General features: G+C 41.9%; 1 protein-coding gene across 4 annotated transcripts in view; it reads right to left on the bottom strand.

Annotated features, from left to right (window-relative positions):
• The window catches only part of MSI2 (musashi RNA binding protein 2), a 386,104-nt gene that overhangs the window by 278,377 nt on the left and 81,764 nt on the right, over positions 1-25,963 (bottom strand). The window lies entirely within an intron of this gene.

Below are 25,963 nucleotides of genomic sequence, written 5' to 3'. Positions count from 1 at the left end.
GAAACCAAAAGCGTTGACCAAGAACCCCAAAATTATCACCTTCTTCCAAGTGCAACATGGAAGCCAGCTACCCTCACCACCCTACTCACAGGAAGGATATCGAACACAATCTTTTACAATGCAATTTTGTAACAGAGTTCACAGAAATATTCCATTAATGGAAGTATTACAGTCAAAATCTAAGAGTACATCAGAAGAAACAAAGGGCTGGTGGTGGCAGTAAGGGTGGGAAGATGACTTGACAGCTCAGTGGTTGTAGGCAGCAGAGAAGAGGATGAACGGGTGAGTGCGTCTGGTTTTGGTATTTGTTGGTTTTTAAATTTTATGTAATATTTTTCCCCATATAAAACCAGCACTATTTGGGGAAGAAAATTGCCATTGTTGCTCAGGAGTAATTTCAATGTAGAGACAATGAAGAGCAGAGAAAATCTTTAAGAACAGCACTTAAATTTCTTATTTAAAATTTCAAAATATCTCTAATTTCAATATTTGAATTAAATTTTTCATCCAAACAAAATTTTGCCAGGGAAATAATTTTTTTTAACTAATTTTTTTTTTAAATGGTAGAGGAATGATGGTCTGGGTAAGAAGACTGTGTGAATCCATTGCAAATTAATGTTTATGAATGGTAGCACTCAGCCTCCACTCTTTCTGAATCCATGTCTTTGTTCTAAATTTCTCATCCACCGTATTCTGGAGGATTATGTAAGGTTTGGAAATAAAATGCTTACGTCTGTTTGTACATTGAAGGTGTGTCTCTGTGGCTATTGCAGGAAATGATATCAGAGAGAGGGATGCAACTTTGGTTATGAAGTCTGTTAATTTTAAGTACCTGCTAAATTGTTTTGTTCCTATACTATGTTGTTGCTGCAGTTAATCAAAGCACATGACACTGTTACTGAGTAGAGTCATTTAAGGTTATAATTCCTTTATGGGCCCACGTTTTGAAAAATGTATTTGCCTTGGCAGGCTGAAATTGAGCGAGTCCTGTCCTGGTAGTGAAACGTGGTTTTAGAGAGAGGAGTTTTCTGACTTCATGCCAATTTTACAGAGGTTGGATTATAATCAGATTGTTTTTAGCCATATTGGGTAATTCCTGGCTTAAACAATAATCTAAAGAGTCAGTCAAAGATTAAATGCCTATCCTATTCAATCATCTGTCATATCAACAATACATGATGTGGGATAGAAGTGAAGTGTCGCCATTCGCATAGTAATGGTGCAAGTTTACAGAGTTTCCAGTTTGGAAGAGCCAGCCCCCCCACTTAATTTCCTTGAATATTTGTAATTTATCAGTGCTAATCCTAGGTTTGTTGTTTTTCCACTAGAATTATTTGATAACTTGATCCAGTGATTTTTAAAAAATAAATGGCATTTAAAGTAATTAGGGACTTTGCAACAGTCAAAGCATTTCTGATTCTCAAAGTACAGTATCTATTCACATTTTCAAAGAAGAAAAGGTCAAATAGGAGGTTACCTATTAGAAGAATTTACGGTCAAGGTTTTAAAAAGATTGTTTTCTTACTGTTATTTTCATACAGCTTTTCTTGTTGAATCTTTCTTGTTTTGGGAAGCACGGACTATTAAAACTTCACACAGGTAAACTGTACATTTCCCCCTCAGTGATGAGGAGGTAATTTTGAGTGTGCCATTACATTTTTTAAAAACATCCCTCTAAGAAGTAAAAAGTGTGTTGAAGTTGGGGGTCATCCAACAGATGTGGTTCTCTTAGGAGTAAAAATCACCTATATAGAAGTACATGGCATCATGGACAGAGATTATCTTTTAAAAGTCATGGAAGACGGGAGAGATTCCAGAGGACTGGAAAAGGGAAAATCTAGTACCCACCTATAAAAAGGGAAATAAGGACAACCCAGGGAATTACAGACCAGTCAGTCTAACTTCTCTACCCAGAAAGATAATGGAGCAAATAATTAAGCAATCAATTTGCAAACATCTAGAAGATAATAAGTAACAGTCAGCATGAATTTGTCAAAAACAAATTGTGTCAAACCAACCTGATAAACCAACCTGATATCTTTCTTTGACAGGGTAACAAGCTTTGTGGATAGGGGAGAAGCGATAGATGCGGTATATCTTGACTTAAGTAAAGCTTTTGATACTGTCTCGCATGACCTTCTCATGAACAAACTAGGGAAATGCAACCTAGATGGAGCTACTATAAGGTGGGTGCCTCTGGAGTTAGTTGTTTATAATCTCAGCTAACAGTGTGTGCATGAGACATTCATTCAGCCTTCACTTCCCAGACATTTCAATTTGACAGAGCTTGACTGGAGGACTAAGGTGTAAAACTGTTTAATCTGCATCACAAATTGGGGAAAGTAATTTAACTTCAGAGGGAACTAATTAGACATAAAGCTAAAATGTTTCTCAGGGTATCTTTCTCTCTACATGTGTGTATATGTGTGTGCGTGTATACAAACAAAAGCATTATAGCTTGCTCACCTAAATTGCAGTTTGACATTTCATCACTCTTGGTGTCTATTGCCTTCTAAATCGGCTTAGAATTGGAAAAATTATCTTTAGTATATGCGCTGAAATATATTTCATACTCCATTGTGCTGTACATTCTGGCTACCATATAACCTATGATTAAAAACAATAACTCACCTAATGGGGAAAGTGATCTTGTAACTAAATTACCAGAACTCTTCAGCAGAATACCAAACCAAAGGCAAGAATTCTCCAATGTTTGCCGCCTCTGGGACTCCACGAACAAGTTCCAAAAGGCTTTTTTTTTTTTTAAATGACTACAACAGCTTCTATGAAAGAGTCAACGTTTACCAAGAGCTGCCAATTATTTACTGTTCTTAGAATAGAGGAGAAAAGCATCATATCCCCATTATCACTAGGTGGTTGGCAAATGATGGTTTTACACGGTGAGAGCTAGAGCTGTGTTTTATTTGCTATAAAACAGACACTGGAGTTTATGCACAATGGGTGAAATTCATTCCTATGCGGAGAGTCAGCAAATGTGGGTGTCAAGTTTTTTGTTTTGTTTTGTTTTGTTTTTTTTGGGGGGGGGAGAATCTGGTCAATTAAATTCAATGAATTTTAAAGGCTACAATGAAATTCACCAGTAAGAACTTGTCCTCTAGAGAGCCATTCACCCAACACACCGGAATTAGGTATATACCATCTCCCTCTCAGCTGTTTTCTAGTGCCCTATTCTAGTAAACAGTTTCCTGAATTACTGAAGCATTGAGGAGATGGGGCGGGGGGGAAGAATCTACTTTAAGTTTTCCTGGTTACTTTAGCTTCTTTTCACTATATGGTCTAAATAAAACTAAATTCTCCACCAAGTGCAGAAAACTTAGCTCATGAGCAGGTCTGGCTACTGTTCGACAACATTTAAATTAAGTAGGCAGTGTTGTTGTAGCCGGGTTGGTCCCAGGATGTTGAGAGAGACAAGGTGGGTGAGGTAATGTCTTTTAGTGGCCCAACTTCTGCCGGTGAGAGACACAAACTTTCCAGTGTACATAGTGACCAGAAGAGGAGCAGCTCTCTGTAAGCTCAAAAGCTTCTCTCTCTCTCTCTCACCAAAAGAAGTTGGTCCAATAAAAGATATTACCTCACTCACCTAGTCTATCATTTAAATAATCTCGATTTAGTTATTTTTATTTCTATTGCAGTAGCACCTCAGGACCACAAACAGGCGTTTGGAGCTCCAATTCAACACAGCACCATGGGTAGAATTTTCAAAAGTGCCAAAGAGATTTAGGGGCCCAAGTCCCACTGGAAAATAATACGACTCGTGCTCCTCTGTCAACGAGGCTTTTTTTTTTTAAATGTCACCTTGAACAAAGAGCACAGAGGCGGCTCTATGTTTTTTGCCGCCTCAAGCACGGCAGGCAGGCAGAGCGCCTGCAGGCAGTCCGCTGCTCATGCGGATTCAGCAGTATGCCTGTGGGAGGTCCGCCGGTGCCGCACCATCTGTGTCCCCGCTGCCGAATTGCCGCCGAAGCTGCGGGACCAGCAGACCTCCCTCAGGCACACCGCCGAAAGCCAGCCTGCTGCCCTCACAGCGACCGGCGGGTCGCCCCCCGCGGCTTGCCGCCCCAGGCACACACTTGCTATGCTGGTGCCTGGAGCCGCCCCTGTCTGCCCCAGAGACCTCATAATCAAAGATACTGTAAGACTATTTAGTGGGAATGCATCATTGACTAGCCATTACCAAGGTTTACTGATGTTGGTGATTAAATTATACTGCACTCCTGCAATGAAATGAGATCTGCCAAGAAAAGAAACTACGACTACAGAAACTTTGTCCTACAGTAAGGCGTACGTTTGTCAGGGACTGTGTTTATAGAGGACATGTTCACAGGCGACTTGGAAGCAAGGATCTACAAGTTGTATGCATAGGAAGGGCCCGTTCAGCTAGAGCTAGAGAAAATATGTCAAGCTGAGAAACTTGAGCCGTGGAGCTTTCCAAAACATACTGTAAGGGAGCACAGCTATTATCTGTCCGAGCTTTAGAGAGTAAAGAAGGGCTAGCAAAGAGAAAGGCTCTGTACCGAAGTTGGATTTGACTGCGAAAAGCAATTTCTGCTCACACACACAGTGGGACAGATCCTCAGCTGCTGTCAACTGTCACAGCCCCATTTGAAAGCAGTGGAGCTATGACAACTTACACAGGATCTGCTCCCAGTGTGGAGTGACCTCTTGGATGATAAACACAAAGGCCAAGATTTTCCAACCTGCATGCCTAAAGTTAGATTCCGGAATCTATACCGAGGCGCTTGAGTGACCTGATTTTTTTTTCCAGCTTCTGTTGATTCAAAAATCTCAACCAAGAATTGTTCCCCATGTTTGTGTGATTAAAGTTATAACCATCCCAATTAAAATCCATAATCTCAGAGCAAAGACGTCAGGCAAAACTGAATACGCATCTTCGATTGTTGACATATTTGCATACAGCTGCAGCTTTCTGCCTACAAAACAGCAGTTCTCGGGCACTGCAGAGCCAAGCAGAAGCTCTCGCACTTTGCTCACTTGGGAAAGACCTAATGGCTCAGGGAGTAGGTAACAAGAGACTGGGGACTTTCACCGCTAGGGCATGTCCGACCAAACATCGTTAACAGCTAATGGCTGTTCTTATCAAAAAATACATGGGAGGCCTCAATCCCATTCCTAGTCAGCAGGTGTCCACATCACAAATAGCACTGACTGGCAGCTGAAAGATGGCAGGAAAAAAATGTGACTGCATCTACAGTAGAGGAGGGTAGTCCTATCAGGTTAGGGTTAGCACCACTACCCCCTCCGGCACCTGTTTAATAGTTAGAGGGGCTTTTACAGCACTGTCAACCCAGTGCTTTTCCAAGCACACACCTGCAAACAAGATAAATAGAAAGAAAAAAACTATTTGGGGGCAGATAGGTCAGAGGCCAGTGTGAAAAGAAATCAGAACACAGAGTCAGATATAACTGGAAACAAATCTCCTCCTCCTGTTCTTCAAGGGTTCATATTTTCCCCAAGCTGCACACACAAACAAACCCCTGCAAAAAAGTTTGTGGCTCGTACAGTGCAGGATGACATATTTTAAGTAGACCACTAGTTAGTAATCAAATAGCTCGTGTCAACTATTGTTTCATAATAACCCTGTCCAGTGTCAACACGATGTTAAGATTCTAGTCAGTATTCTGACAAGAAAAGAAAGCTTCGTAGGGGCGGGAGGGGGGGGAGAGAGAGAATGTTTAAAGCAATTTACCTCCCTCCCAAACTACTCCAGATGATTTCTCAAAAAGAACAAATGGAAACTTTAACCCTTAGCCTTGATTAATTTCATCTACATAATATAGATGCACATGGCAATCAGTTACTGATGAGCAAGTTTTCCTTAATCTGCTGAGCAAAGCTGATATCTATGCAACACTCCACTTGGTGTTTTCAGAAGGATGATCTTTTCATCTGATGCGAGACCACTGAGCTCTTGAGAAATGCCTGTCTTTTCCTTGCCATGGCTTTTGAAACAGACTTCTCTGCATCCCCGTACAGGGAAATATCACTTTTTTCTTTCATCTTTTTATTTTCCTGGGGGATTAGGTGTGTTGCAAGAAGCATCATATCACTCCAACCTTCCCCCATCAGAAATCCTTCTGGCCACTCAAGAAACAGTATGGTTGTGACTTTAAAAGCTGAACGAATTCTCCTTCTGCCTGCTGGTCAAGCAGCCATGATGGCCTCAAGAATGAGACAAGCATGTGAATCAGGAGAAGACACCCCCAGTTTACACAGAGCAGTGAAATACTTTACTTAACCTTCAGCCAGCCTTAACCCGGACAGTGGCCTTAATCTAACAGATAAAGATGGTGACTAAAACACAAGATAGGAACTCAAAACTCTTGGCTTCTACCTCCCAGCTGTGTTCTCTATTCACTTTGTGACCACGGGGGCAAATCTATAGGCTTGACTCTGAAAGATGCTTTGGTGGAGTGGGGCCACAGTGCACAACATTTAAGCACAAATTTAACTCCAAGCATGTGAGAAAGCTCCACTGCTGGATCAGGGCCAGACTGCACAGCACCCAGAGGCAGATTATAGTTTTGTGGGGCCCTGGGCCAGAGCAAGTGGAGGCCCCTCCCTATCCCTTCCACCTGCAGTCCCTCCCACCCCCGGCACTCCTGCCGGGGAGTGGGGTCAGAGGGTGAGGGCTTCCCCCACCTGCTTGGCACTCCTAAAGGGGAGCAGTGTCGGGGCACGGGGACTTGCCCTGTTTCCCGGCAGGAGTGCTAGGCGGACAGAGTGGGGTCAGGGCACAGGGACCCCCATTTTCTGGGGCCCCCCAATTGGCCAGGGCCCCTGGGCATGGACCCCGTTGGCCCAGTGACTAATCCTCTACCGATAACACCTTGCAGAATCAAGCCCTTTGTGCCTAAGTTTCCATGCCTATAAAAAGGTATGGGGGTAGGCAGGTATGTATAGTCTACCCAAGCATGTTGTGAAGCTTCATTCAATAAGATGTCTAAACCGCCAAGAGCCTGATTGTAAAGTACTGAAAAACTGCAAGATATTATTGTTGATATTATTAGTTATTATTATTATTAAAGAAGTTTATTTTTATATATATTGTTCTGAGCTAAGATGATCATACCAAGAAAGAGAGAAATCAGCCAAAGACTCCAAAACAATATATTATTTCTCCTTTATATCAATGTCTTACTGTACATGACTTTTTTTGTGCTAGTAACATATTTCTATAAATCTTCATATACAGAAAGCTTTGCTTTCAGAGTGGGGAAGAAAGCGGCAGACAAAATACTACTAATCAAAAGAAACTCATGTCTCCAGTAACATAACTAAATATGTAATGTCACAGGTGTTTTATAGCCAGAATGTCGGTTCCATTTAGATCATTTTTACAAACCCAGCATGAAATATTTCCCCCAGTACTGGAAACCATGGTTTGGAATCAATGGTTTATTGAAACAGAGAGGCAGTCAGGGAACAGCGGTAACTGCCGACCAAAACTTTGAGGACTCGTTTCTCAGCTTTATGCCAGCAAGTCAATATCTGGGAAACAGGTTAAGATGCACAGTCCTACGCTGCTGGCTTGAAAGTTCATCTGCCTGCAAATCACAGGTACTGTAGAGGGAGGCAGGAAGGGAGCGAGGTAAAGACACATGGGAAGAGAGAGGTATGATCAGTGTTAATAAACAAAGTTAAAGCAATGCATACTGTCAGCCCACTAAGCCATTAGAGACTTGAGTATAAAGAGGCCTGAGAAGTGTGCAGTTGGCAAACAAGCCACTCTCCCCATCCCTCACACATACTGTCCTATAACATACTGTAGTTGTCTCCACTCAGTAACACCAAGCAGTCTTCTTGTAACTGAAAACTAAATACTGCAATAAAATAATACCTAGCTCTTGTATTGCACTTATCAGATGACCTTAAAGTGCTTTACAAAAGAGGGCAGCATCATTATCCACATTTCACATGTGAGGAAACACAGCAGCACAGACAGGGAAAGTGTCTTGCCCAAGATCACCAAGCAGACCAGTGGCAGAACTGGGAATAAAACCAAGGTCTCCTGAGTCCCAGTCCAGTGCTCTGTACACTAGGCGACCCACCCACGGACTGAGTGCACAAACGTAAGCAATTCACTCACATTAGGCAACCAGCACAATTTTATCAGTTCACTCGCGCTGCGCAGTTTGGCATCCACGCCTGTTCTGCCTGCAGAATGCTCTCACTTCCTGGTTTGCAGGTCCTTCTTGCCTGAAGAACCCCAGAATCCATTAAACCTCTGGGACTTACAGCTGGGGCACTTCAAAGTCTTGGGAGAACCATGATAAAAGATTCCAAGGCAGAAAGGTCCCATCGCCCTTCAGAGTTCAGCTCAGATGGAAGTGAGACCCTCCAAACAATGAGCACAAGCTTCCGCTGAAGTTAGGGAAGTGGGATGTGGATTTGAATGGTCTGGAGGGATGAGGATTGGACCAGAGAGGAGGAATGATGTGGGGTTGGCAAGGAAAAGTTAACCTAGAGGGGAAGAGGTGGGGAGCAGAGGGGGAGAGATAGGTAGTGAGGATGGGAGGGTGCCGAGGGCTGCAGGACCAATGAAAAGCATTTGGGATCTTTGAACTTGCTGTCTTATCAAAGGGCAACAGGTTTGAGCTGTGCGAATGTAAATAGGATCTGAACAGGTGGAAAAGACAGAAGGCAGGAAGAGAACAGGACGAAAGGAGGGGAAAGCAGAGAAAAAACAGCAGTTCTGTCTCCAGAAAAAAGGGACAGGGGAGTGAGTGGGGAGGAGTGGAGAGGGGAAAAAAATCACACCAAAAAAATTATTATAGAAAATCAAGTTTGAATGACCCACGGAATATATATTTCTAGTTAAAACTAAATGTCTTGATGCCAAATGAAAACTCCAGGTCACGTGACCTCTGGCAGAATTAAACTCACTGGTCATCATCATCAGGGGCTCATGGAGTTAGTCAAACAGTTTTTTTCATTCATTAAGAGGAAAAACGCAAATGCTTCACTGCTTCTAAGTTCCTACTGGGAGAAACAGATACTGGGATTCCTCACCTTAGCGTAGGGTGACCAGACTTTCTGATATTATCCCAATATTAGGGGCTTTGTCTTATACAGACAACTATACCCGTTGCCCCCGGGGGGGGGGGGAAAGAGAGTCCCAATTTTTCACACTTGCTATCAGGTCACCCTACCTGGGTTCCCCCACTGTCAAATTTGCCTAAATTAAGGAGTACCATATATGCATAGCCTGATAGATATAATATCTCACACACACACACACCCAGCCGGTATCACCCATATACAATAGACATGCATACACACCATCACAAATCTAAAGAACTCAAGCTATACACTGCGTTAATAGATATAATATTATACACACAACACAGTGAATGCATATGCACCACTCATATACAGATATGCATGCATACACAAACTAAGGAGATAAATGTACCGTATTTCCAGATGCATCATACCACATATTCAATGCATGCACTGCCTGTACACAGCGCATATATGTATACACACCCTCTCACACATACCCAGGTTGAAGCCAGACGTCAATTGGCCTGCACAAGTCTGTTTTCAAAGCATATTAATGGGTAGCGCCCAATGTTGAAAGATTTATTGTTCGGAATGATATCGGCTACATGTTGCTTTGTCTCCTAATTGCAATTAGCTTTGCCTTCAGAAGGATAGGAATCTAATACATCAGTTATTTCCAGGAAGAATTGATTTTAAAGTTGTTAGCATTGTAAAGCATGGTATTTGGTAACAGCATTCTTAAAAAAAAAAATCTAATCTGTGTGTACGTTTGCATTTGGATTGCATAATATATGTAGTGTGACTCAGTGCCTAGTTTTTAAACGAGCCTGTCACTAATCGAGACACATGCCCTCTCAACATGTTAAAGAAAATGAAAATTAAGCCCAATTGAGCTATTAGCTCTTTTGCCCATTAGCAGGGCCCAACACCCCCAGTTTTTTTCCTTCCCCTGTTTGGAGTTGCACAGACAAGCATTTTACATGAGTGAAGGGATATTAACCCTGACCGAATTCCAACTCGGACAATTAAATTCTGCCTACCTAAGCCCCTCCTGCAGACACACTAAGACACACTGAGCTGTGTTGTTAACCAGACAATATATTCACTCCACGGGTGGCTGTGTAACAGCCAATATCTCTCCATATGGATAATTCTTGCAATGTATGAGTTTGGTGATCCTGTGGGATGAAAGTTGCTTGTACAATAATCATGATGATGGCCCAGATAACCCATCGCAGGAAAAGCTGTCATTATCAGAGCTCAAATACTATCATTCAAAACTCTCCTAGAAAAACAAAGATGCTCTTCTTCAAATGAGCGCACTTTTATCATTTTCCGTAGATATTTATTTTAAAAAAAACCAAACAGTGTCTATATGGCACCACATTCAAGGTGCTTTATAAAAAGATTCACTAAGGGCTTGTCTTGGGGAAAAGCTCGAAATAGCTAGTGCAAAGTAACTATTCTATATTAGCTCTCCCTGTGGGCACTCAGTGTGGAATAAGGGTCTCCACTGCAAGCTGGTGTGGAAGAGCTATTGTGCTTTAAATTCCCCCCTTTCCTATTTCACACCAGCTTCCCTGTGAAGACAAGCCCTGATTCACATTCCCTGCACTGAAGTAGAAATGTGAAGTGACCTGACCTGCAGCGCACAGCTACAGATGAAATGGCAGAGCCAGGATTCAAGAATTCCAGGCTTTTCATATCAATAGACATGGGGTTCTTAACCAGGAGGTTGTGTCCATATTTCTGGGGAAGTTGCAACCACACCCACCCCTTTTTTTTTTTTTAAAGAAAGGTTTCTTGCCCTTATGGTTGCAGGGATAACCTTAAATATATAAACCAAGCGTAAACTGGTACAGTGATGCCTGCCTGAGTCTGCAGACAGCCTGAAACAATAGCCCTAAGACAGGGGCGGTCAATCTAGTAACCACCCTGTCCTCCTTATATTGCTAAATAAGATGCTGCATGGGTGGGAGGCTGAGGAGAAGGAGTTCCCGGTGTGGAAGAGGGTGTCCTGTATGAAAGGTTAAGGGCCACTGTACTGGACCAGAACTCCTCTGTTAACCCAAGAGAAACATCAACTGTTACTTCACAGAGCCCTGCCTTTCTCTGCACCCTGATCAGACACATCCCCAACTTTGAACCTGCCTGACTACAAGTGTCTCTCACTTAAACCACCACCACCACATACACAACACTGTAAGGTAACGGACAATACCACCCATGAGAGCACATGACAACACTGACGTCAGGATAATTTTGCACCACATCTCTGTCTAAGCTCATCCACTTCAGCATTTTGCTGACCCCTGGAAGAATCTCCTCGTTCGACACTGAGAAAAATGGGCAGAGATTGTGGATTAAAAGTAAATTGCTGTCATGTTGCCAGTCTTGTCACTGCTTTCCCTCCCCAAAGCTATCAAATCACAGAACTCCAGGAATCATTGATGGGTGTCATTTTTATTCACTAGCTTAAGGATGACCAACAGGGTCTCCTAAGTTTTGTTCCTGACCTCCCCTGTTCAGGTGTCATACTGTTCAGGTGTCATACTGCCTCCCAGAGCAGGGGCTGCTAGAACTAAGTTTCTCAAGATTGCCCTATTTATAAACTCCAACAGGTCAGCAATAATAATGTTACTGAAAATAAGTCATTAGCTGCAATTACTCTCCTTCCTCTCCCTTCCCCACCCCCGTAGCTCTGGTACACAGCAAATACTATTAGGTTGGTATTCTTATGGGTTTGTGGGACCTGAATCAAGCCACTGTAACGTTACATGAAAGATCTCCCAGTAAAAGTCTAAATCATCAAGATAACTGGATCTCTGCCTTTATAGTAAGGGATTGTCCATGCTGGGGAGTTGTCCTGATCACAGCCATCAATGGCCAGGCTTTGGTATACAGTAGAACAGAGGTCAGCAACCTTTCGGAAGTGGTGTGCCAAGTCTTCATTTATTCACTCTGATTTAAGGTTTTGCGTGCCAGTCAGACATTTTAATGTTTTTAGAAGGTCTCTTTCTATAAGTCTATAATATATAACTAAACTATTGTTGTATGTAAAGATTTTTAAAATGTTTAAGAAGCTTCATTTAAAATTAAAATGCAGACCGGTGGCCAGGACCTGGGCAGTGTGAGTGCCACTGAAAAGCAGCTTGCGTGCTGCCTTCAGCACCTATGCCATAGGTTGCCTACCCCGCAGTAGAACCTCAGAATTACGAATGCCTCAGGAGTGGCGGTTGTTCATAACTCAGAAATGTTCCTAACTCTGAACAAAATGTTTTGGTTGTTCTTTCAAAAGTTTATAACCAAACATTGATTTAATACAGCTTTGAAACTTTACTATGCAGAAGAAAAATGCTGCTTTTAACCCTCTTAATTTAAATGAAATAAGCACAGAATCAGTTTACACACCCTGTCAAATATATATATATATTTTTTATAATTCCCCATTATGTTTTACTAGGTTTACATTTAACACACTGCACTGTATTTACCTTTTTTTTTTTTTTTTGGTTCTTTGTCTCCGCTGCTGCCTGGTTGCATGTTTCTGGTTCCAAATGAGGTGTGTGGTTGACTGGTCAGTTTGTAACTCTGATGTTCATAACTGAGGTTCTAGCATAGCTTGACCCAGAGCAAACCACAGTGTAGACAGGCAAAACTGCTGTTTGCACCTGGGGAACTTGCCGTCAATGGTCAGCTGCATCCAAGGCAGCAAGTACTCCATTCCTAATTACACGATAGACCAAGATCTGTGACTAAGTCAGGTGTTTCAAAACAAGGCTAGAGTCTTTGAGCTTTTCTACACAAGAAGTCAGGAGAAGAGCTATGCCAAGAGTCTCTGAAGACAACACTGTTCTGGAAGAGTCACCTGTGAATTGTGAGTGTCTGCGCACGCGCACAAGTCCCTCCACTTCAGCACATAAAAAACAACAACAAATCTCATGGAGGTTTCTCCTTTAAAAAAAAATACATTTAAAAAGAATCTGTACCAAAATTTCTGCACAGGAGAAGATTTTTAAATCAGAGCGAAATAAAACTCTGAAATTAGAAGCTGGTAATGAAAAGGCGGATGGAAACTGCCCCCAGAGAATAAAAAGGAAGTTGTAGAGTCCTTGTCTAAAGAGCCATTTTCCCCTCTCTCTTGTGACCTGCAAACCTGACCTTCCCTATCACCACCCTAATAGAACTCAAAGCCCTGAGGCCAGAAAGCTCAGATTTCTATGATAGCTAGAAAAACTTTCCTGCTTCTCTTTCCTTGGTGATTTGCTACCCATTTTTATGAACTTGGGGGCACCAATCTTTCCAGTTCCTAAGTTTTGCCCTGAAGGCAAGTACACTTGCTTCCTGTAGTGAAGTTTTGGAGGATCTTCTTTGGGTAGAAGGGGGGAAAAAAAGTTCCAGGTTTGAAAATTGCAGGTTATACATTCTGTTCAAGTTCAGCAATCCTTCATCTATTGTTAAGTCAAAGACCACATGCTGAGAGTTAAAGACTTATATAGGACTCCGGGGACTAATCGAGGAATGATTTCAGAGTCTAACTGTGCTGCAACCAGGCACTTAGGATGCAGAGCACATGTTTGCAATAGTATTGTACATTGCATTAAAATGGCTTTTTGATACATTTCTGCAAATAACTAATGAGGAAAAAAAATCAACCTGGCATTTAACATAATTCTTTCTCTCTGCCCCCCAACCTTACATTCACATTTGTGACAAACAGCTTCTGTCTTCAATTAGGTCCGTTTTATGTATGCATCAAGCCGCCAAATATGACAGGGCTTTTATTCAACACCAGTTTATCTAATATGCACATACTTTGCAAGATAGCATTTTTAAAATACCTAGCCAAAAAGAAAGAGTGCTCCATTAAACAGTGGATGGAAAAATACACGCAAGCAGCAAAACAGGAACTGAATGTTTTTTTTATATTAAGCAATCAAAGGCTGTCACACACTGAAAACACAAAGCATTGGAAGTTTAAGTGGGCATTCTCCAAGGGCCTTAACAGGGGAGACACTTTTTCAGAAATGCAGAAAGCGCTCCCTTATCAACGTACCACAGTAAGAAGCTGGATCTCTATTTATTTATTTTTTTAAATCTAGAGCAATAACTTCTCTTGACAGCATGACAGCTGACATTCTTAACTGAAAAAGCTATGTGCCAAGAATTATCAGGCCTGGCTTTTCTCTCCCTGATAGATGACAGAGCGAAAAACAACAACGGCCACACACATCTCATAAATCACAACTTTTATTGAATGCCTTGCCACATAATAGCAACAGTCAAACTGAATAAAGACACTTTTCAGTGCTCATCTGTAAAATACTGGGGAAATACAGCGATCACTTCTAGCACTAAAGTCATATCCTGGATAGAGCGGGTATTAATATCAGGGTCAGGTGTTATGTTCAATATACAGTTACCTGAAAGATTTTTAGGCAAACTGAAGGGAATACAGAGATAAAAACCAAAAGTGAGTTAAGGGCTGGAGGGAAATAAGAAGGAGGGAAGATTGAAAGATCTGAATAGGAGTGAGAGGGAAGCATTATAATGACCAGTAAAGTAGCAAATGGACAAAATCTGGCCCAATGCATAAGATGAACCCAATACAGGCATCCAGATGTTGCAAAAGCTGATATTACGTGCTCAGATTTTTCCCGCCAGGAGAACAAATAATTTGGCTGAGGTTGCTTGTTTGTTTTTTGCAGGGTTGGGTTTGCAAGATGGAGGAGTGTAAAAAGCTTCAGCATGCTGTGTTGCGATGATCTGAATGGGTCAGCCCTAGTTAGGAAAAAATAACTCGATCTCTCACATTAAATGAACTGGACACAAAATAAGAACGACAAAGTATGTTTTACAGTAAGAACTGTGAGGAGAAGGGGGAGTACCCAGAAGCCTGATTCCTGTAAACCCTTATTCATGTGATTAATCTCGCACTATAATATGGGTTTGCAAAGATACAGCCACTTGGCTGCATCCTTTGGTCCCTACCAAGTGAAGAGACATATTAAGGGCTTTAGAGCATGCACCACGTTTTCCTATTTATTTGAGTTTGTACAATGCATAGCACAATGGGGTTCTTGCCATGACCAGGACTCCTAGGAGCTACGGTAATAGAAATAATAAATTATAATAATTTGCACAGCATCTAGGACAAAGGGCCTCTGTGAACTTCTCAAATATAAAAGAAAATTAATGTTTCCTTAAAGTTGGCTACAGATTAGAGATGGTCAAACATTTTCCATAAAAGAAAGAAGTTTTTGTGGGAAAAAATCAGTTTGCATTGAACATTTGAGTTCTTCTGGAACCAAATTTTTAGTTTTTCAACAAAAAAAATAAACCTATTAGTTGAAGAAACAGTTTGATGAAAATGAAAAAAAGTTCATCTGTCCAAACTTTTCCAGTGGAGGGGGTTGGGGGGGGGAGGCATTTCCCGACCAGCTCTGCTTTGAATACATATCAATTCTCTTCCAAGTTTTGGGACTCAACTTGCCAATAGTCAAATCACAGTTGGCCAGTCTAGTGGAGGCAGTTTCACAGCAGAACTATTTTTAATGAACAGGAAGAAAGGAGGAGGTTGAAACTGACTCCTATCAAGGATCTAGACATGTTGACCACAGCAACTCTACAACACATAAAATATTTCCAGGTTTAAACGTATGAGATATTGGTGAAATCGTTTTACTATCAGCTATGAAATGTCATTTTTTGAGCAGATTAATCTTACTTTCTGGAAACAGACTTATTCTTTAAAAGTTTTCATGTTCGCCAGTTATATCACACCTTATCAGTGAGCAGCAAAAACTAACTTATTAGATCTTATACGCAGTATAGTGCCCCTCTGGGGGCAATCAATCATACAGCCTGACAAATATATTAACAAAATGCCCAGAAACAGACCTACAATATTGCTAGCACAATCTGACCATTCTGGATCTAGCACTGAAATCATATTAGTCATAATAATAATAATAATATCTCTCTCTTCTATAGTGCTTTTCATCTGTACATCTCAAAGTGCTTTACAAAAGGAGGTCAGTATCATTATCCCCATTTTACAGATGTGAAAACTGATGCAACATTAACACCAGTTCACATTTTATACAAGGGATGCTGCACCCATTATTGTGTGTGTTCACATAATGTTACATGCATAAAAGCAAGATTTATTTTCTGTCCCAGTTTATAAAATGCATGCCAGAATTTTCAATCCAATGCAATTCGTGTTATCTGACTAGTTGAAGTAAATAGTATTTGTATTTTTTTGAGTCACCTCTGAGTGCATAAACCCCACCATGGTTCCATGTAGTTGCAACTACTTTGTACTTTTATAGCATCTTTCAGCTGAACGGTTCAACAAAGCACTTTACTTTTTCATTTAAAGAGAATAAGATCCATTAAGAAGTGTGTGTTTTTTTAAAAATCTCTCTTGTTATAAAAAATACCTAATACAAAGTCTTCCATAACATAAACCAAGGAAAGTCACAAAACTTATCAGAACTCTTACTGCCACATATTAAAGGCTCATGTGGTCAATCCACTTTTCAAGAGGGAATAAAGGTGATAAGGACTACAGCTGATATGAATCTATGATTATCAAAGTGAGGTGCTGGGACTCTCTCTTTGGTCTGCATTCATACAGCACCTAGCACAATGGAGTCCTGATCCGTGACTTGAGCTTCTAGGTGCTACTGAAATACAAATCATAAGTTGCAACAAAATATGTGCCCAGCTCCCCTGGGAATTCAATACAATTCAAGTTGGGCCCTCAATTCCTTTGAAAATCCAAGTCTCGTGTTATACAGAGAACTTGTGATCCCAGTGGATTGGCGTCCACATTTCTACAGCCACAACAGGCACTCTCAAACACCAAGGGCCTGAGTTCTACAAGTGGTATGCACCTGGAGCTCCCAGTGACTCCAACTATGGTTGTGGGTGCTCAAAAACTCTGAAAATCAGGATCTGGATGTAGAAAGAAGAACCCATCTCGCACCTAGAGGCAGGACTGATGTACATTGGTGGGGAAGCTCACATTGCTGCGATCATGGGCTGTACTCGTTCTGTGACTAAAACAGACCTTTTCGCAATCCAAGACGGTCAAGCCTTGTCACCATTCCCCAGCGTTAAATTCACACCAAGGCGCACAAAGGTAAACAAACTAGCAGCAAGAGAGTTCTGAAAACAAAGTAATGACAAGAATTAGCTCTGACAAAAGATAGACCTTCAGTTCTCTCTGCCCTGCTTACCTATATGTACGTTACTCAGTGACCTCTGCAATGGACTGGCAGACTTGTTGAAACAAGACTTCTTTTATTTCAATACCCCACGTTCAAATGGCCTTACAAGGAAGTTGCTTTGAAGGGAGGCGGAAATGCAAGGTCAAATATGGTCAAGACATAGAAAAGAAGATCTCCAACGATCAGGTAATGATGAAAGGTTTGTACTTAGCCATTACAAACTTGTACACCTTTACCAGGCAAATATTTCATTTGCACTCTGATACAGTCTCAACACTAGTATGAAGAGCATAAAGTGACATTTGCAGTGTGACACTCTACCCACAATGTGTTCTGAGGGTGCGTCTACACTGCAACCAGAGGCAGATTGCATAGGCATACCCGCTTTAGATTTAATCTAGTTAGCAGGGCTAAAAACAGCAGCGAAGACACAACGGGGTGTGCTTCAGCGCAGGCAGTACAAGCATGCCTGGAACCCTGGGTACATACTCATGCTCTGAGCCTATGCCAGAGTTCATGCTGCCACAACTTTGGCTAAAAATGTCAGTAGACTCCCTAGATTAATGCTACTATGGGATTTGTCTACACAAGCTGCAATTGGTGTGTGGGTTACACAATCACCCCTCCGACTGCTGTGTAGACATATCCTTGAGAATGAAGGAAAGTGCAAACGCAGAGATTAGTGCTAGGAATGTAGGTGTGATCTAAATGCAACCTTCTTAACTGGCACTTGTAGGATTCTGAGCGCAGGAAAGGAGAGTCACTGCTTCATAGCTTTTTAGGCAGAGATGGGCCCAGGCTAAAAGGTAAAATCCAAGTACCCTTGAACTTTGCACCTTCAGCCCATCTCTTGAAGTCTTCAAATCAAGCCGGGACGCCTTTCTAGAAAATGTGCTACAGCTGGTCACTGAAGCATTAACCAGATGAAGCTGTAAGGTCACTCTTGTACAGAGGGTCAGACTAGATGAGCTGATGGACCCTTCTGGCCTTAAAAACCAAACAAAAACAAGCACACACTATGAAAGTTTGAATCGCTGCTTTTCAAAGGAGAAGGCAAAAACCAAGACTGAACCAGGACAGTGAAACCCCAGTGCGTTTGCAGACCAATTACTACAGCTTGTGGGGGGAAGGGGAGAAAGGTAGGAACAGGGGGCATACCACTCATACCTCTCATCCTCCCAAAGCCCAAGTGAAAATGACTTAATACAAGGTACGCAAGGAAGGATAAACGTGCTGAAAACCACACAAAACAAATTACTTGAACTTGCATGAATTTACTGGAGTGCCCATTGCCTCAGTCTAACAAGTCACCATTTCTGATGAAAACATATTTATAAACACAAGCGAGAGACTCTCAAAATGGGCTGGCTCTAAGCTGAGGAACGTGCCCCGGTATTGGGGCACTATGTTTGCACTTCCACACCCCACCGAATACCCTACTGTTCCAGCTATGGAACCCCAGCAGCCATGGCTTGAAATGCCTCACAGCTTGGCGTATTAATTTACATTTCATTGCACCTCCAGATTCCTCTCTCCAGGTCAGGTTTGGAGCACACTGCCAGCGCAGCGTGGGGGAAGCATGCACAACTGCGGTCTGTGAACAAATGGAGGAATCAGATCTCCAGGGATGTCAGGTCTTCTCCATGGAGAAGAGATTGCTCTCTACTTACAGTTTAAAAGGCTTTTAAAGAGAGTTTCCTGCCACACCACTCCCACTCCAAGCTGTTCTGCTATTGTGACCTGGTGATATACGAATGGCTGACATCTGGCATCACTCCTGATGTAACCATCAGACTTTGACATGGAACACAAAGAATGACCTGTTTGTTTTTCTTCTGCATGCCAGCTTTATTTGGTTGGAGGCTGTTCTTATTCTCCACAAAAGATTCCTCAAGCAGGCTGGAGATTCTGCAACTGGGACTCAGAATCCATTCAGTAGTTTTTTTTTTAAATGAAAGCTCTGATCTTAAGATAAATAAATAAATAAAAATAATAATGGAATGTGCAACCTCTTGCGTTTTTAAGTTTTCAACACTATGCTATTTGGGAGAAGCAAGTGCACATAAGCTCCTTGTCTTCTTTTAGGTTTGAACAGTACCTAGTGCATTGCAGGTGCTACCACAAACTACATAAAATACACACACACACACACAGAGGGGGAGAGAGAGAGAGAGCGCGCAGTGTGTTCAAGTGGCCTAAGTATTTAGGGTAGGTTTTTCTAAAGCATTCAGCACTGGCCTAAATCTACTTTGGTTGAAGTCAATGGAACTACTCACATGCTCAATCTGGACCCCAATTTCTAGCTGGATACATTCTACCCATTTCAGCTCCCCCTGCAGTTACAAATGGACATGCCATTCCTCTTTGTCTCATCTCCTACTACAGGGGTTCTCAACCTTCTTCTTTCTGAGTCGTCCCCCATCCCCACCCCCAACATGGTATAAAAACTCCATGGCCCACCTGTGTCACAACAACTGGTTTTCTGCATATAAAAGCCAGGGCCAGCGTTAGGGGGTAGCAAGCAGGGCAGTTGCCTGGGGCCCCGTGAATATATATTGATCAGGCTTCGGCTTCAGCCCCAGGTGGTGGGTCTCAGGGCCCCAGGCTTCAGCTCCATGCAGCAGGGCTTCGGCTTTCTGCCCTGGGCCCTAGGCTTGGCGGCCTCCCAGCTCACAGCCTCCCAAGGGGCCCCGGACCCCTAGTTGAGAACCACTGTTCTAATACACTGTGGTGTTGCTATGCACTACCCTGCTACACACAACTGTCATGCTCTGCCCTAGGGACAGAGATCTACATTTCAGTTGTAGGTTTGAAATGGCTCCTGTCGGTTTCACTATGAAGAAAGTGCTGTGAAAGGTGCTATGCAAAATCCTTTAATTTCTTCCCTAGAAAGTTTAAAAGGATAAAAAGAGAAAAAAAAATCCTTTTCAAAATTCCATCTACTCCTGCTACTATCCTGCATGTAAAACTACACTCCTGGATTTGTAACATCCCAACTTGTTGCAGAGGAAATAGCTAGAGGACAGCTACTTCAGGGAATAAGCAACAACACAGATAATGCATTCACTAAAGCATTCCATTAAAAAAAAAATTAAGGGTAAGAAAAATAGAATACAAAACCTAAATAGTTTTGGCTCTAAAGCAAATGTTTTCAGAAAGTTTTCCAGATATTAGCAGCTCTTTAAATTTCTAGTCTTTTACTCTTTGTTCTATTAAAAACTCAAAATTCAGATTAATGAAAATTCAAACCTTTCTGTTCACTAAGCATGTAGCCATAAACATCAGCATGTATTTTATTATTTCTAATCTACAACAGAGGGAGATGAGAAGGAGACCTATATTCTACTAAAATGCTGCATCATTCTTTCTCTATAAGTGCCCGTTACCAGACTCTACCTATATGCAAGTCTAATTTTTATGCCACTATTTGAATACATTTTCAAGCTCAGAAAGCAAGCCAGTAGTTTAGCCCATCCGGAGCTAACTCAATCTGACAGCCATAGCATTGATGCCTGCCAGTGTTGATTGACTGGTTGGATATATTTAGACTGGGGAAAGGGGGGGGGGGGCACGAGGGGAGGGAACAAACACAAGTTGTTGTGCTACTAAACTCGAGTATATTGTTGGTAACAGCAGGCACCAAAAACAACAATACTGATTCAGCTACATCATTCAGAACCCAACTAATGGAGATTTTAGTGCCACAATGAGGATACATAGCCTATTTAGAAGAGTAATTAAGGAGATCTGATACTGGACTTTATACATACAAAATGAAATTATCATTTCCCCCTCACACATCTCCTAAGAACATATATGGATGAGAGGGAAGGCAAAATTTCGAAAGCCAATTTTGTTTTTAATGCAAAGACCAAAAATATAATATACATACACACACACACACACGACTTTCTCCCCTGCTCTCTCCCTTGTTCAAATAAAATATTCTGTGGGGGAAGTTCCTCCAGTGGAGGTACCAAAGCATTGCACAATGCTTAAAGTATTGTATAAAGCCTGTATAAAAAGGCCAGGGAAGCCAGGAGCAAAGAGTCTCCCTCTGGCTGTAGAGGGAGAAGGGCCTGGCTGCAGGGAGCTAGTCATAGGGTACCGGAGTGGAGCAGGGCTGGAGAAAGGCAGAGGAGCTGGGGAGCTCCTGCCTGGAAAGCCCCAGGCTGTGGCCTAGGGTAAGGCCAAGGGGGCAGCCCAGGGGTAGGCAGGGGGCAGCCCAGGGGTAGGCAAAGGCAGCAGGTCCAAACCCCTTTGCCTGTGATGAGTGGCTGATAGTGCAGTCTGCCCCAGTGAACAGGGGCTAGATGGAGACTGGGAAGTAGCCAAGACTGAGGCGAAGTGGGGATAGTGGGTGGGGGTTCCCCAGGGAGAGGAGACCCAGTTAAAAGGGCACCGGGGTCTAGGGAGGGACATGAGGGCCAGAAGACAGGTGGATCACTGGCCTGCAGAGGGCGCTCTGGGCTGGCAGTGAGCTAATTCCGGAGGACAACCAGCAGGAGGCGCCACAGGGGTATGTCTACACATCTATATATGTATTCCTGATATTTTTACAGGGAAAAAAATGGAAGAAAACAAAAAAATATGGGGAGGGGGGAGATAGTGATTTCCTCTGATTTTTTACTCTAATATTCTGAATTTCAAGTGTAGTTCTCCCTGGTTTTGCTGCAGGACTTGTTAGAGGCCTTGGAGATGTGCATAATGAGCTCTCTCAGCCTATCTGAAAGGAGGGGTGGTGGATCTTTGACAGCATCAAACTCGTGAAGCAAACAGGCAAAAATGCCTGACTATAACTTTTTACATAAAGCGGCAAAAGAGAAAAGAGGACAAAGATCATTTTTTTAAAAACCCTTTGCAAGTCACCTCTGACTTCAGAACCGCCCCAGGGATACATGATCATAGAATATCAGAGTTGGAAGGGACCTTAGGAGGTCATCTAGTCCAACCCCCTGCTCAAAACAGGGCCAATCCCCACACAGATTTTTGCCCCAGATCCCTAAATGGCCCCCTCAAGGATTGAACTCACAACCCTGGGTTTAGCAGGCCAATGCTCAAACCACTGACCTATCCCTCCCCCCATGTGTGCACCCTACACACCGTGATGAAATTCACCCTCTCTTCTTCACAGAGTCAGTGCCAACAGCCCAACACCCACAAACTGCCCTGGCACCAGTGAGCACCCATGGAGCAGGATTTCAAGTTCAGACTTCCAGGGAGTTGCACTGATCTGGAGAGATGCAGAAGTAGACAACTTTCTGAATGGTGAAGACATCTGTCTGTCTCAGTATTTCTATGGTTCCCATCACCTCAGTATCTAGGCAGTTCAAACATTACTGAGTTTTTATCTTCCCACACACTCCTCTGAAACAGGCAAGTGTTAGCTCCTTGTACAGATGGGAAAGTGAGGGCAGAGAGATTAAGTGACCATCTGCTCAAGGTCACACAGAAAGTCTATTACTGAGCTAGGAACTGAACCTAGATTTACAGGTCCCAGTCCAGTGTTTTAACCACAAGTCCATCCTACATTCCCTGCCAGACAAAACATGCAAGAGGAAAAAAAACCAAAACCAAAAACAAAAACAAACAAACAAACCTACTTCTCTTTCTGGTACAAATAGCTCAAGTTTCTGGAGAGTTTAGCACATCAAAAGATACAACTTTTACCAAACATTTTCAAAAGATTGGTGCAACCTTAAAATTTAAATATTTTGCTTAAGGAAGAAAAAAAAAGCTTAAATGTAGGCAGATTTGAGCACCAGAACCTTAATTTATCAATTAGATGCCATCTGTGGATTGTGTTCCTTGAAATAATTGTTGAATTTGACAATGCACTGCTGCTTTACAAAGTTTCTGCCAGCCTTTGCTGCCATTTAATTAAATTTCTGCACTTAACTTTGATTGCACTGAAAGCACTGCTGCTTTCTACAGATTGAGTTCCTTAGCCACCTGCTGTGTTAGAACTAACCATGTTTCCACAGTTATATCAAAAATTATGGGTTGTTTTTTTTAGTTTTGTCTTTTCCCCAGTCTTCACAAAAAAAAATAATAATAATGAAAAAAGATCAAGGCTTTGAGCACATTGCAGAGTTTATGGCTTTAACATGCAAGCAGAAGTGACTTTTATATTTCCCAGCAAAGGTCGGTGTGTTTTTCTATCACAAAGCAAATCAATGGACAGGATGGCATAACATTAAACACACCAAATTTTGCTTAAACAAATGATTCTTGTTGCAATACAGACTAGTTGAGAGAGAGATTTGTAGGTAGGTAGGTAGATACTGGAGTCAGGTTGACATTCTATCCTTAACCCTTATCACTGTTTGGGAAATGAAGTGTCTACCACACTGCCAGTTTAACAGAATAACGGGCCTCAAAAGCCTACAGAAATACTGCCAGGCGTAATGCTTACTACTGTGAGTAACCCCACTGTCAGCACTACGGGCCAGATCGTCAACTCGTCGTCTTGTTGAGTAGTATTTTACTCCACAAATCACTCCACTGTAATCAAGTGATTGCAATGGGGCTGGCACACAGAATGAAGTTAGCATATGGCCCTATGCTTGAATACCGTAGCAATAAGTGTTCGCAGGATTGGACTCCAAAGTAACATAGGCACAAAAGATGGCTCAGATGCAGTTGCTATGATGTAGTAAGACAACGTACTCCTGATTACAAATACCCCAGAGATAACGGTGAAGGTGAATGGACTAATGTTTTGAATCTACCCTATCAGAAAAGTTTTTATAAAACTGTCCAAAGCAATAACACACTTGTCTTTTTTCCATCAGGACTGCTTGCCCTCCCCAGCAAGGGGCTCTCTCACAGCTTCACATAGTAAAGGGGGATTGATTATTAGGGAGGGGGGGCAGGATACGACTTAGACCTGGCCTGGGAGATCTGGGTTCTGTTCCTATCCTGACAGCGGAAAGTAAAAGACTTTAAGCAAATCACAAACAGTGCTTTAGTTTCCCCCATTGGTAAAAAAGGAATAATACTTTAGATCTCAAAAAGGAGCATTACAGATTAATTAGGATATATTAGGCATTATAAAAACTATCCAATGGAAATGCTCTGGACATGCAAAACCATTTTTCATATTATCACTATTTAAAAAAAAAAATCAAATTTAATGACAAAATTTTTGTAAAGGCCAGCGAGAACAAGTCAGTGTTTATGTAGGCCCTACAATGAAGGGTGCTTTGTTGCTAAGCCAACAGAGATCAAACAAATTAATCAAGCCTGTTTCCAGAGCTGTGCTTACACCAAAGAGAACAGGTCATTTAGTTATTTAATGTATTTTAATAATCTTTCAAAGGAGGTTATAAAACATTTATTAACAACCAGGGAGGCTGACCAGCTGCGCTCTAAGGTAAATATAAATTTAGGCAGTTTCCTAGATATTTCATTCTCTAAAAGCTAGAGTAACTTCAAACCAGTATACCGTGTGAATAAGATTTATGATGCATTTTATGCAAAATTACACTTGCACAATTAGTCTTCAGTAATATCCCTCCAGTTGCTACTTCTAAAAGTTTGTAGCTGCTATATTATGGATTGCATTAAAATGACAGATGGATTTGGATCATGGTTATGAACAAAATATTTTCCAAATTCCACAGGACAAACTCTCCAGTCCTTCCAGATACTGACTCCCCTTGATTTCAATAGGGGCTTTTGACTGCAATGGTTTGAAATCAAATCAGTTTTTTCCCTATTTTAAGTTACAGTGAAAGCTTCTGAACTGACAGCCTGGGAAAACAAGTCTCTTGCCTAGAAGCTGGTTTCTCCTTGCCCATACTGAAAGACTTTCCCCACACCCTCAGCTCTGGTCTGGAGAGAGCACCAGGAAAGGTGGCCCATACAGTCCTTGACTTCTGCAAAGAGACTGCCGAGATGGACTGCCGTTAGTGGTAACCAGGGTGGTGCATTTTCTTGTACACAAGGCCCCACAATCATCTAAATTCTTTCCTACCTACATGTTTATATAGTGCCACATCACCGTAGCATCAGAGGGTGAAATTCAACCATGTGCAGAGAGCCAACACAAGTGCTGTGCCCTACAGGAAACAGGGCTTAGGTGGTGATAGATTTAGTGCATGCTCTTTGTGCAGGCATGAATTTAGTCTTTTAAATGACCTCCATGATTTAAAAATTTAATAATATCAGTTTTGCCTCATTTCAAACAGTTTGCATTTTTTTTTCAAACCCATGGGAGGTTTATATTGGATATGGCAACTTAACTTCAACTGTCCTGACACAAGTGCCCCAATGTAGTTAGCCTCCATAGTACAAATGCTAAGACTTGCAGACGTATTAAGGGTCAATTACATTACGGCGGGTGGAGGGGGAAGGAGAGAGACATCTTGGCCTTCAGTTCTGCCCTAAATTAACTTTTAATAGGGAACAGAATGTCACATTTGCTTCTCTCCATAATCTAAATTTTTTTCTCCTTATGCAGTAGCAATAAGGAGGTCTTTAAAAATTAAACGAAGCTAAAAACCCATGCAAGGATCTATTTTATGGCCATAATTCAACATTTTAAATGCTTTTTTAAATAGGTGCTTCAAATGTTTTCATCGAAGTAAGGGAGGAAAGGAAGAAAAATGGGATTTTATATATCTATTAAATACTCTATATGACTCAGGGTACGCTTAATAGGATTGTGTGCCTTTCAC

This window comes from Mauremys mutica, chromosome 19 (genome assembly GCF_020497125.1).
Source record: "Mauremys mutica isolate MM-2020 ecotype Southern chromosome 19, ASM2049712v1, whole genome shotgun sequence".
NCBI classification, from domain to species: Eukaryota; Metazoa; Chordata; order Testudines; family Geoemydidae; genus Mauremys; species Mauremys mutica.
The sequence above is the reverse complement of the archived record's forward strand: the minus strand, read 5'-3'. Positions and strand labels throughout refer to the sequence as shown.